This window comes from Diadema setosum, chromosome 22 (assembly GCF_964275005.1).
Source record: "Diadema setosum chromosome 22, eeDiaSeto1, whole genome shotgun sequence".
In the NCBI taxonomy this organism is placed as follows: Eukaryota; Metazoa; Echinodermata; class Echinoidea; order Diadematoida; family Diadematidae; genus Diadema; species Diadema setosum.
Window position 1 is genome coordinate 16,816,841 of NC_092706.1, and position 13,833 is coordinate 16,830,673.

Consider the following 13,833-nt stretch of genomic DNA (forward strand, 5'->3'; position numbering starts at 1 on the left):
TAGTAGAAAATGGCCAATACATGGATCACCATTACAAAAGAGCAGAGTCCACCATATGACAGGATGCACGAGATACATGCATTTTAAAGAGAGCGAATCCCTTTTTGCATGCAAAGTTTTGAAATATTGATGTGAACACTTAGGTATTGAAGAAAACACCATTTGGAAACCTCCTGTAAATTTTGAACTTAACAGGGTCTTTATTTGTTTAGTTAAACTGACCATTAAGACTTTTTCGTACTACGAAAAAATTACAAATCTAAACTACTGGTCCAGGTTTACAGACCTGTGTGATGCATTTAGTTGAACATGTACATGTAGTTCATGTAAGTGGTGTGTTATTTGCCATCGATAACAAAGTAAGAGAAACTAGTGAATTCTTCTATTCTGACGGCTTTAACATTTATATCTTTTGTTCGAAGTATAAGTATCATATTACAACCACAGGAGGATTAATGGATGCAGCTGAGCCTAGTACACAGAATATGTCACGGCAGGGAGGTGCACCTCCCTGGTCACGGTGAGCGTTTGGTGCATTATTTGAACTTTAACAGCTAACAACATTCAAATACCACAGAAATGTTATAGCTTTTCAATAGTCTTGTCATTCTGGTGGAATATATCATGTTCTGTGCTATTTGGGAAGGAATGCAAAAGGGATGGCCCATCTTTAAGGCATTGCATCCTTGCTGGGAAACCCCATTCTTTGGAGAGCACCGCGTTACTTGACAAGTGACAGTGACTTTTGTGTAAAATAGATAACACTGGGCCGAATGCATTTAAAAACAAGCAATTGCTTGTGTACATAAGCAACTGCTTCAAGCAAAAGCACAAGCTCGTCTAGCAAAAGGTCTAGCTCAAGCAATTGCTTAAATCCATAATGCATAACCTTTTGCTTGTGGTTATATCTTTTGCTTGTCCGGCACAAGCAATTGCTTGCATTTTCAACAAAAGGGACGTCACGCCTGTGCGAACACAAGAACAAAGGCATGTATTTGTAAGGGCATGTGTGTGTGGAAACATTTCCTGACATAGCAGAAGAGCTATGAAATCACACTCATAAATGCACACACAGACGCACACACACATCTATCATACACACACACACGTACTGGCTGATTCCCATCACTGCTTATAGGAGCCCGGATCTGCCAGATCGCACGTGGAGAGAGGTCTCCTTGCTCTCCACCGAGTCAGACATCCTACCTGTTTTTCATCATTTTGCGTGCTAACCACTGGACATTCCCGTTGTTGAAACAAAAAAGTTTCTTACACTACTTAGGAGTAATTTCTTGTAGATTTATACCACTCCTGCACAAGTGTGGTCTTCCTTAAATATGAATATGAAAATGATACTTAAAAGGGAATGTCCCAGTTAAGCAAAAGCCCAAGCTCATTTTACAGAGCTTGGAAAATCGTAAACAATTGCTAGCAAGAACAAGCAAAAGGTATGTTTTATGCATACGTTTTTAAAGGCGCATAGTCCCGGTAGTGTAGAGGGCGCTGTTGATGATACTGCCGATCACCGTTAGCACTGATACGAACATTACCGAAGTTGAGCTGTCATCAAGAGTAAAGTGCGTAGGTGTTGCTGAGTACCCAATGCTAACGTTGCCTTCGTTGTCTTCTCTGCGCATCGCGCAGTCTGTAGTAATGCCAAGGTGCGTGCATATGTGCCTCTTATTATGACATCACAAAAGAAGTTTGCTAAAGCTGTCATCCCCCTCTGCCGAATCATGAGCTGAACTGTGATCGGACCACTGACTACAGTGGATCGGACTTCTTCGGACTCGGGGAAGTGGGTCACAGCATAAGCGCTGAAGAGGAGTCGATAGCGTAGGTCTCTATAGGAAACTTGCGCCGTGCCCCCGCATACGCATTCCACTAAACCACCGGGACCATGTGCCTTTAAGTAAATCCTTGGTCTCTAAACAATTGCTTGCGGGCAGCAAGCAATATCTTGTGCTTGCTAGCAAAAGCTTCTGCTCGCAAGCAATTGCTTGTTTTTATGCATACTGATTCAAGTAAAAGGCTAGCACAAGCAATTGCTAGCATTTATGCATCCAGCCCACTGTGCTGGACTCAACACCACTGGTAGCATGCAGGTTTATGTTCACTACCAAAACAAATCCCCTCAAACTCATGTAGACTTGATAAGGTCCACCCACAATATTTCTCCTACCTCTTTGTTGCATACATCTCTCCCCCCACCCCCCAAAAAAAAAAAAATAATAATAATAATAATAATAATGATAATGATAATAAATAAAGCATTGAACATCAACATACAGCTCAGTCAATAAAGTTGGATAAGTATGGAATTTAGCCCCAACATTAAACAGGGTTAACTGTACTGCTTTGTGTGATGTCTCAAATTGCTCGTATGGTCAGACAGTCTGCCCATTTTTACTAACTATGGAAAATGATATCTTGTCCTATTTGTCTCTGTTTTTACACCAAACGACCGACCGACCACCCGGCCACCTGCCATACAAGTGATTCCTATATACCCTCATACACACTACAATATGGGTGGGGGTATAAATCACCCATAAGTAAAATATCCTTTCATGTTCCACCATATCTTGTTTGTTTGATTGATACTGACGGACAATGAGATCGATACTGCAACTCATCGATATTGCCATTGCATTGTACTGTTAACTATAACTGCACCAGCGTCCCCCAAACGTATGATACAATGCCTTGGGGTTACTGTATAATACTGCTGTGCAACAGTGGTGTTGATCTCTTTTCACAATTGGAGGGGGGAGCAAAACTTTGAGTTTGACAATCTGTGCAAGGGAGCGGAGTGACCAAGTGGGGGGGAGAGTGTGGGAGGGGGTGTCCCCCCCCCCCCCCCCCACAGACACACACACACACACACCAGGGAGATTTTGCATGATTCAGACCTGAAATTAAGATATCTGGTGACACTTTTGAGGAATTTTTTGTTCCTATCAAAAAAGTAAGAAAAAAAGTAATATTCACAGAAACTCAACGACTAAATCGTACATTGTATGGAAGGGGACCTAACAAGAGAGGGTGTGGGAGGGGGTATCTCCCTCCCATGTGAGGGAGATTTTGCATTTTCAGAATTGAAATTCAACAATCTGTTGCACAATGAATGAAATATTTAGACCATTTTCTATCAAAAGAGCAAGAGATTTTCCTGATTTCTGGAATTATTAGGGGGGACAAAATGGCATTTGCCCCCCATGTCCTCCTGGATTGATGCCCTTACATACAAGGGAGCTTTTGCACTTATAGACTTCAAATGAAATTATGTCGTAAACACATTTTTGGTGGAATTTGGGAAGCTTTCAATCTCCCAAGACTTTTAATGTAGGTCCTACCAAATATATGAAGGAAAACCAAGTGGGGAAAGGGTTGATTGGAAGGAGATATCCCCTCCCATCCAAAGGAATTTTTACATTTTCTATTTAAGTGAAATGAGAGATCTGGTGCACACTTCTGATGAAACATTCGGAAATCTGTCAGTCTATAAGTATATTGTATGGGAAAAGGACCAAACAGGGAAGGGTGTGGGAGGGGGTATATTCTCCTCCCACGTGACAGAGATTTTGCATTTTTAGAATTAAAATGCAGCAATCAGGTGCACACTTGGAGTAAAATATTTGGACAGTTTTCTATCAAAAAGTAAGAAAATTTTCTAATCTCGGGACTAATTGGGGAGGGGGCAAAATGACGTTTGCCCCCCCCCCCCCCCCCCCCGACCAATGAAACTGCTACAGCAGTGCACTCAATGTGCAAGTGACAAGCGTGGCACCAGTCACTGACATGTATACATGTACTGTCTCACAAACTGACTTCAAAGTTACAGTTAACTGCGATGATATGTCCTGTGGTGTATTCGCACGATAATGGTTGAATGTGTGTTTGTTTTGAGTGAGATTTGGCACAGAAAATACATGAAAATATTTTCTAAATGTCAGCCAGTCAACGGTCCCAATAACAGAGAATCCAGATAATCAAGGTCCTACTGTACTTGCAAGTGTTATGGGAAGTGAGGGTACAATGTACTCTCAACTGATCGGGCCTTGTTATCAACAAATGAAACTGCCCCTTCTGCAAATAGGCACCCTGTCGCAAACAGGGATGATTGCTCTCATTCCAAGTTCCAATACTGAGAAAGCCAATATTTCATGATGTGCAGTCCTTAAGGCCGTGTCACACCTTTCCAGGCAAACCTTGCGTGCAACTTGCAAAGAACAATTTTTACTACCTGGAGGTCCCTGCAGATGACCCGCACATGACAGTACCTAGCACGTATCTCACCCATAGTCGCCCGGAGGTGCGCACGCAAATCTTTTTACCCGCAACCATGTTTAGGCCCTGTCACACCTTTCGCGGCAAGGGGATTTTCCAGCATACCAGACAATTTCTGAGCGCGGACAAGGATTTGGGCGAGTCAGTGCATGTGTCTTACTTGCTTGACGCGTTCTACTTAAGTTCTACTTGCGAGTATACTGTGTGACCTGTGTGCCAGGCGCGTGGGGGCTGACAACTCAGTGAAGAAATTCCTCTGAAGGTATGGCAGAAGTCCCAGAGAATGTCATTATCTTGTTCGCTCGCAGAAGTACACGCAGAACACCAGTAGGAGACCCTTACCGGCAGCACCTCGCAGACAACTCTAACACAAGTACTTCGCAGTACCCATAAGTCGCTCGTAACAGAAAAAGGATCGGTTTCAAAGCACTCACGCAGGTCACAAGGAATACATGCAAGTTGAAGGTAAGTAGCACACGTCTAGCAGGTAAGACACAAGTGCGAAACTTGCAAACATTCTTGTCCGCCCGCAGAAAATTCTCCTTTCTGCTGGAAAATCCCTACTCGCAACAAGTCGGCACAGCTCGCCTGGAAAAGTGTGACACAGCCTTTAACTAGATCTAGGCATTTGTGCACTTTACGGCCCTATATTATCGGTACCTCATTCCCCATAATATGCCAAGGTGATACTGATATCCCATGAATCACCACGCACTGAGCAGCTGGCGAGCTTCTCTTGCTACATGTACATTGTATATGGAACGCCGTTTAACAAGCGATAAGGTCACTAAAAGCCCGCCTCACTCACTGCACTTCTACTCCAGCTGCGTAGCTGACACATCAAACATCAATCAATGTACGATTGCGATATTGCGTGCCTTTGCCCTCTGCTGCAGGATTATCAAGCTTTACATTACATGTATATTGTTGCATCGCAGAAAATTGCCATGATCATGGCGAAAAGTATGAAAAAATTGACAGTAAGTCTGTGATACAATAGCTTCTGAACATCCTAGCTAGCCACAACAGTTACGTGAATATTTTTATGCCTCCTTTACGTGTATCTATCGAGACCCCATCACAAATCGCGCAAACCACCCACGCGAGCAAGGCTTTTGTGTGAGTGTGTGTGTTTGTTTGTCCATGTAGCTTGGATGCCCGTAAAACGGTAACTATACACAGCCCTGTCAATGTACACAAGTGCGAGCTTTGCACGGCATCTGATCGGGGTGATCGGGCGAGTAAATCGGTATTACTGTGTAAACGATATAAACACTATTTGAAGGCCCGAATTCACGAAGGTGGTACAAATGAAACCATGGTTTAAACCACGGACAAAAACCATGGAGCGCCAAGTGTCACACGGAATGTTTCGTTACGAAATCGGTCATTTTGTTGACAAAATGACCGAATTATTTGTTAACAAATTATCATTTCACGGGCGAAATGTTCATTTAGTTATAAAATGTTGTCATTTCATTATAAAATAATCATTTCATTGACAAAATGACTGATTTCATAACGTGGCACTCCATGGTTTTTGTCCATGGTTTAAACCACGGTTTCATTTGTAATACCTTCGTGAATTCGGGCCTAAGAAACTGACGAATTGGGATAAGATTTTTTTTTTCCATTACTTCTCAGAATATCACCGAGGCAGCTGTGGACATAAATGTCCTCTGCTATTGGTGAATAACTGTCCCAGTCTTTTGCATTGTCGAGGACCATCTTTACATCCCCATGGAAGATACAGACAGAAATTGTTGGCCTCCGTAAGAACTAGATCTACACCATTGCAGTAGCCTGACCAGGGCAGATGCCGTGCTTAGCACAGCGTCCCCGTCGTGACACTTGTGACTTATGCACACTTGTGACTTATGCACAGCGACAGGGCTGTATATACAGTTAATGTAGACCCCACCTGTGCAGTAGACTCCACAAGGCAATACATTTGAAATTGCAATTCAAGTGTACATTATGACGTAGATCTCGACAGGTTTCTACAAAGACAACAATGAAAATGCTATCTCACTGTACCCCAGCAACAGACCAGACAAATGGTGTTAGGTATCAGTAGCCTGACTAGTAACCGCTCACTTTGATACTTTATTTTGAATAGCTTTACCAAATTATCTCCTTCCCAATTCAATCATGTGAAACGTGGTTCACGATATTGCTCTTTCTTATGTATGTTACCAACATCTGTTCACGAAGTCCAATAACGGAATAAACGCGCGACACTTCGTTGTTACATTCTGCAGGCTGTACTAGTAGCCGCTCACCCCTGACTAGAAGCAGCTCACTACAATGGCACGCGCACATTAATATGATGTAAGGCTCTGAAGGATGCTAAGATAGTCCCTTTCTGAATGATGCCAACTAGCAAAGGGCATGCCTGCATGCCAACACGCACGTGTGCCGAGACTGAGATAAACATAAATTTTAGGCAGCATACGGTGTGGTGGATATTCTAATTGTATTCAATTTTCATGTCTGAATGAATAATCTAATATCACGTTAATGTCTGGTTTGTTGTTTTTCATTTTTTTTCTTTATTGTGTAAGTATGCTGCATTTCGTGTCGTATGTTTTATTATGTGGAAGATGGGTCTGCTTATAGCGAAAATAGAAGTTTACAGATACATGGGAATCCCGTTATAACGAGATTGACAGTTCCGGGTGATTTTGCTCGTTATATCCGGATTCTCGTTGTATCCAAACGCTTGTGGAATGTACACTTTATATATAAAAGCTCAATTAAAATTAGGTTACCTGCATTTTATTATGCCGACGTCATATTGATGAACAGAAAAACAAGAAATGCAACAGGAAAATGAGAGAGCATTCACACGATAATAACGATTATTTTTTTTTCTCGACACATGTTATGAAATATTTCAGATTTGACAAATCATATCGTAGATGGGGCCTGCCTTTTGTTAGCCTCATTCTGATCAATCTGCACATCTGAGAAGAGAGATAGATGAAGCAAAATTTATGCACCTTAAGGTAAAGTAATCACGCTATCAACGTTGCGTTTAGCGTAACTCGCGTGGATGAAAGCTGTGAGTAAAATCCGAATTCATCTTTCATTCTATGACTAATTATTGATATAAACCACATGTACTATGGTGAAAGTTTACACCACAATTCATACTCTCGTTTTTTATTTCTTCCAGGGAAACAGCTTCCCCATTGCGATGCATCAGGTTGAATGCGTGCTTTGCGTGAATGTTTTACCCGACAAGATTGATGGGTGAATGCCTGGCGTTTTATATGAAAAATATTTATATGCAAAAATCGAGTGAAATAGTACTTGTATTTCAATAAGCTAGAGTTTACTTAATTAAAATTTTAGCATCGTAGTTTAGTTATGACATTTAATTCAATTTATCTTATCAAAGTTACGTAAATGGGTATCTAACTGGTATCTAACTAATAGTAATTTTTCGAAAGCAGCAAATAGTGGCAGAGTCTAACTTTCGTTAGGGCTCGGTAACAGTTGCGATCAAACTCAAGAACAGTTTTGATTTTTACAAGCAGTTTTTTCTTATCGCAAAGGATTTTTGAACATGTTCAAAATTTCTCCCAAAACGTACAATTCTCTGTGTTCGCCGCTCACAGATACTCCCGTTACGTATCTTTGGAAACGTTTCGCATACGTAAATACATGCACATCATTTTTTTCTTGTTTAAGCCATTAGATAACGTTAATTCGAATTGTAGCGTTTGTGATAACATTTCGGCATAATTTGATAGCGAAGGCTATAGCTTCTAAATATTCCGATGCTGTTCCATCACGGCCCTCGGAAAGAGACTTTATGAACTTGCAGCGCATCACCTTGATTGCTTCTGTTTGGCACTGGCATAATTATGTTAGTCTGCTTGCACGAAACGATAGTTCAGATATAATTCACGGAGAATTAACCTTTTCTGGTTTTGAAATAAAGCGTGATTTTGCCCATTGTTAAGTTCGGTTTAAAAACAAAATCAGTTGTCGTTATATCCGCACAATCTTTGTTTTTGTTTTTAAGCCCGAAAATTATCTCGCAGTAGCCGGAACTCCAAATCTCCATTTAGGCTAACACGCAAATTTATTTGGGACCGGATGATTTATCTCATTATAAGCAGATTCTCGTTGTATCCGATCTCGTTAGAACAGGATTCCCCTGAATACAAGTTATGAAATAGCCATTATTCATAATGTACTGAACTGAATGATTCATGAGGTCTTTGATGTAGTGATCACTAAAAATATTCAAAATGCAGAATAGATCTAATGCAAATAAATCCAAGTGCATATGCACTCCGCTGGTTTATTCTAATATTCCTTTTTTCTTTTTTTTTCCTTTCTGTTTCTTCCATTTTTTTCTTAGATCATTCCAAGTTGTACATACGTGGCAAACAAGGAACTTTACAAAGAAATCCATTACCTTACAATGTAATGTCAATGTCTCAGAACTTTTCCCACCGAAAGCTTTCATTATAAACATCATTACATCAACCATCCATTAAAAGCGTAAACGGCATGCTCTGTAGGCCTAGAGTAGATTTTAGAACTGGCATAAGGCCAAGTAAAAAAAGAAACCAGTTTCTCATCCTCGCGCACATCGATTTTGGCCGCCGCATCGATTTTTTTACTATTTACTATTTTCAAAATGGCGCTGAAAATACCAAGAAATTCATAATTCTCGTCCCAGCCCGCACCCCGCCCGCATCGATTTTCAGTTGCCGCATCAACTTTTTTGATATTTACTATTTTTTTCGGCCACCGGAAAAAAAAAATCGACAATTCACCTACCAATCGTGATGTCTCATTTCTAATTACGCCTTGCGTCCTCTACTTAGCTGTAGTACAGCTGTAGCTTCTGTAGTGCGTATGTAATAACGCATGCATTTCACACTGCGAGCTCGGCAAGAAGGAATGACCCACAAAGCAGTCGAACTGTAGTTGGATGGGCGCGGGCGGGCGGGCCTGGGCTAGCTAGCTGTGATGTACAGCGCACTCGGTATGTCGTGAACGCGATAGCGGCAACATTTTTGCGATCAATCGCTGATATTCCACGCATATTTCGCGCACTGTTCGTATTTTTCCCCGTTTCTCATATTTCAAGCGGATGAATTATACTGTAAAAATGCTTGTGAGGATTGTATCGAGTTTGTATACATTTTCATGTCATTGTGACTATGTGCATGTGTGTGCAGTGTCATAAGGTACGGTGCAGGTTCAGTGGCCGTCATGCCGCACCGTGGCCGTATTGGCAACGTGTGCGTGTCTGTAGCTGTCCAGGGTCCCCATCCCCTGGTCTGTCAGCTGTCTGCACGCACGCATGAACACATTCGAATGTGTAGAAGCCCGTACACTCTGCTCAGTAACGTTGCATCTGACGGCGATGTATTGTTCTATTTAGAAGAGACAATGAATGCGCTTTTCCAGCAAATGTAGAATTATCAAATGGATGTATCTACAAAATAAATAACTTTTCCACGGATTCTGGTTTGTCTCGTATTTCTGCGGGATTCTTTTCTTTACGATGTAAATTCACAGACAAGGCCGTGAGTCGTATCATCTGTAGCCCGACCAGACGCTGTTAAATTACGCTGTGCGACGTACAAAGGTACCTACGTACAGCGACTGGGCTGTGTACAGTTATATCATCTGTAGTGTGGTATACAATCATTCATCATCCAAATGATGAGTGATTATCAAATGTCTTTTTAGAACATGAAGAAACATCTTTAAATGTTTAATGCTATAATGCCATATCAGTATCATTTTGACATCCATCTGCAATTGTACAAGCCAGTTTCCAGTTGAATGTGCTGCAATTGTACTGTGAAGAAATGCTGATACATACCAGCTGTGTGGACACAAAAAGTCACAAACACCAATGATGAATAAATCAGTGTTTTGAATATCATGGAATTTATTTCAATCGTACATTCTTTGTTGAAAGACATGTTTTATACCGGTACACAATACATCAGAATTGCAAGTACGCTGGTATCAGAAATGCCATTACAACACTAAATACCAGTATTAAGATGGTCATTTTCCCTTGACATATTGTAGTGGAAAGAAAAAGCAAATGTATTTCTGCATGCATGAAGTTTCATTTCAAGTATGGTACATGTACATAATCTATTTGTTTGAAAATGCACAGAGTGCAGGCAAGACATACACTTGGGACTTGGTCTCTCATAACACAGCTACCAGAGTGATATTTCATTTCATGAATTGGATATATAGAAATAGTAAAGCCCTCTCTCGTTACCTTTCTCAGAATTACCGGACGATAAACACATATTACTTTCATTTTGACAATCCTCGAAAAAATAGTAAGATATCAAATAGTAAGGACCTCCCTCATCGCCTTGCTCAAAAAACCCGGACGAGAAACTACTATCTTTTTTTACTTGGCCTACAATGTTTTTAGGCTCAAAACTTTCCATAAAACAAAAGGCTTGTCGGTACATCATTGTACAAAATACAAAAACATACTGGATTGAAAAACAATAAATTTAACCTTTTACCAAAGTGTGGACTTTGATACCACCCGTTTTAAGGTCACACAACTTATACACTGGCAAAATTAGGGTGTTAAAATTCTTACACCAACATGTAAACATATTTTAACACTGTTGATAACGCCAGGATTCAGTCAAATCGCCTACCAAAGCTGAAATGTGGTGTTTAAATTTAACCTCTTACCAAAGTGTGATTGCCTGAATGTCATGGAGGCAAACCACGTCCGTAACCATGTGGGGTTTTTTTTCCCTATGGAGGCGGAGGGGGGGGGGTGTAATTAAGAAAAGAAAACTGACTTTTCATGTAGGGGGGGTTGCCTCATACCTTTATGCTCACACATTGATATAATCTCTTGTTGATTACTTATCCCAATTTCCATGGAATTGATTATAAGTATATGAAAAAGAAGTATACGCTGTACATATTTGTAAGCCTTTAATTCTATATATTGAATGGAAAGTCCCCAAGACATTCTGGTAAATTTAGGGAATGCTGAAAAAGAATAAAAACATACCAGTTATGAGCACCTCGAAGAATGTTATAAAAAAAGTATGTCTGCAAACATTTTAAAAACAGGCAATACTACAGCAAGGCTGGCGACCTTTTCAAACATATATACCGCTAATTCAAACATGTAATATAATAAATCTTACGAATGCAAGAGTATACTTGTGCTTAAAATTTTGGTCATATTAGTAATTCTCATCAAATATGTCTGAAATAAAGGTGCATAAAAACAAACTTCAGTGGTATTACTATATATCACACTGTAAATCACAAGAAACCCATTGATCTTCTACGGCTTCTTCTTTCCTGCATGCTGGACATACATATCCAACATCATCTGATTCAATTCCTTCCTTTTTGTTCCTCTTCTTTTTTCCTTTTCTTCTACGCTATTCTCCTTCTCACTTCTCTCCTTTTTTTTGCATTCAGTTTTTTCCAACTTCATTTCTTCCTTCTGTTTTATTTCTTCTTTATGGTTCCATTTCTTCTATCCTCATCACAATCCCATCTCTGTGATCTTTCTTTCCATTTCCTGTACCCAACTTCATCTCTTCTACTCCTTCTTCTTTAGATCTTCCCTCTTTTTTCTTCTTTCTCAATGTCTTTGTGCCTTCTTCTGTCTTTCCTTTGTTTCTCTCTCTTTCTCTTCCTTTCTTTTCTTCAACTCTCTTTTCTGTTTGGATTTCATGGTGAATTATGAAATCATCTCCTGATATTGCTTCAATAGCCGCAAATTTCCTTTTTTGACTTCCTGGGACGCGTCCTTCAGGAAACTCGATATAATGTTCGAGAGACGGGAAGATTTTTATTTGAAACCTCATTTCACTTTTGGATTAACAAACCTTATGAATAACGAGTTGTAACAGTATTTATTTATTTATTTATTTATTTATCTATAGCAATGTCACAATAGAGGAATGCATTAAATGCCAATTGCCTTGATTATAATTCAAAATCTGAATTTTCGGGGGCCTCCCCCTTCGTCGCGGATCCAAGAGGATAGTTAGCTGGGGGGGGGGGGGGGTAATCAATCAATGTGGTCTGAAAGCACACACGCCACACGTAATTAGTGGGGGGGGGTTGAGCGCGAGCGGTAACTAGTCAAGTGCCATCTCTGTACGAGTTTCGAACTTTTTCTTTTCACGTACGCAATTTCACGTACGCACACTTCTATCGTTCAGTTTTTTTGCCGACAGTTGTCAGGTTGACAACTAGCGCCTATTCGTACGACTTACCTCAACTTTGCGGGACTTTAACTAAAAAATCAAGGCCTACTCACTAACTTCAGTAGACGAGACCTTTCTAGCCATCAGGAATCTCCAGATGTGGCTAATTGCATTTAAACATCATAAAATAGTCGTGAATACTTTTAATATTACATTTCGTTTGAGCATCGGATTCTTAACATTGCGCATACGCGTACTGCAGTGCGTGCAGCGCGTATTATAGAATGTAGGGCAGATATTCTCGGTCATCATCAACTACACTCGTGCGCTAACGGGTGAGCGGTTACTAGTCAGGCTACTGTACTTTAATATACCTTAGACTCCTAGAATTGAGAATCTAGTCTGAAACATGCACAGACAGACGGACAGACAGACAGACATACACACACACACACACAATCGACATTACATACCTTACAGTAGCTAGTGTATGTAGTAGCCTACACACACACTGCCGCTTGATAATGATGGTTCTTTGTACCAAGCGAGAGCCGCGACGGGCATTGGGCATGATCGACACGGTTTACCTTTTAATAATTACCCAGCTCGCTGTTGTCAACATTTCTTCCTGGCCCGGCCTCGGTGTCCGTGTTCATTGTCATATTATTCTCGTTATGGAGCGGATTGGCTACATGCAAAATGTGTTTTTACTGCAAGGGCATCCGCAATATCAATAATGTCATGATATCACATACTGTAAAAGTGGAAATTTTCGCGGTGTTGAAATTTTCGCGCATTTCGTGCAACCAGAAACTAGCGCGAAAATAAAAACACGCGAATATTTTGGCTTGCCATACGTTCCTGTGCGTGATGTCTTGATTCCGCGGAATTAAAAACACGCGAAACTCTTCTGACCCAGCCTAGCGCGAAAAATTAGTCGCGCAAAAATATCCACTTTTACAGTACGGAGTCGGATGTCCAAGTATGGTAGCTCTACTACACATCGACCATCCTTTTTGAAACCCTTTTTGAAACCCTTTTTGAAACCCTTTTTGAAACCCACTGCGTAGTTTTGGCGCACAGAACACTTTATAGTAAATTTACGCACTGCACGGCGCGCAGAGCACATAAAATTTAAAAGGGTCAATTTAAAAATGTATGGTTGAGGGGTCTAGATATCGCGCACGAAAATTTGTGATGCTCTTATAATAGAAATTATTCCACAATCGTACCTGAATTTCTCAATAAATATCACGAAAATGCAGAAAAATCACCTCCCAGAATCTCCTGATGATACGATGAAGGAGTAGTGCGCTGTCGTCGTTTGTATGTCGGACTTAAT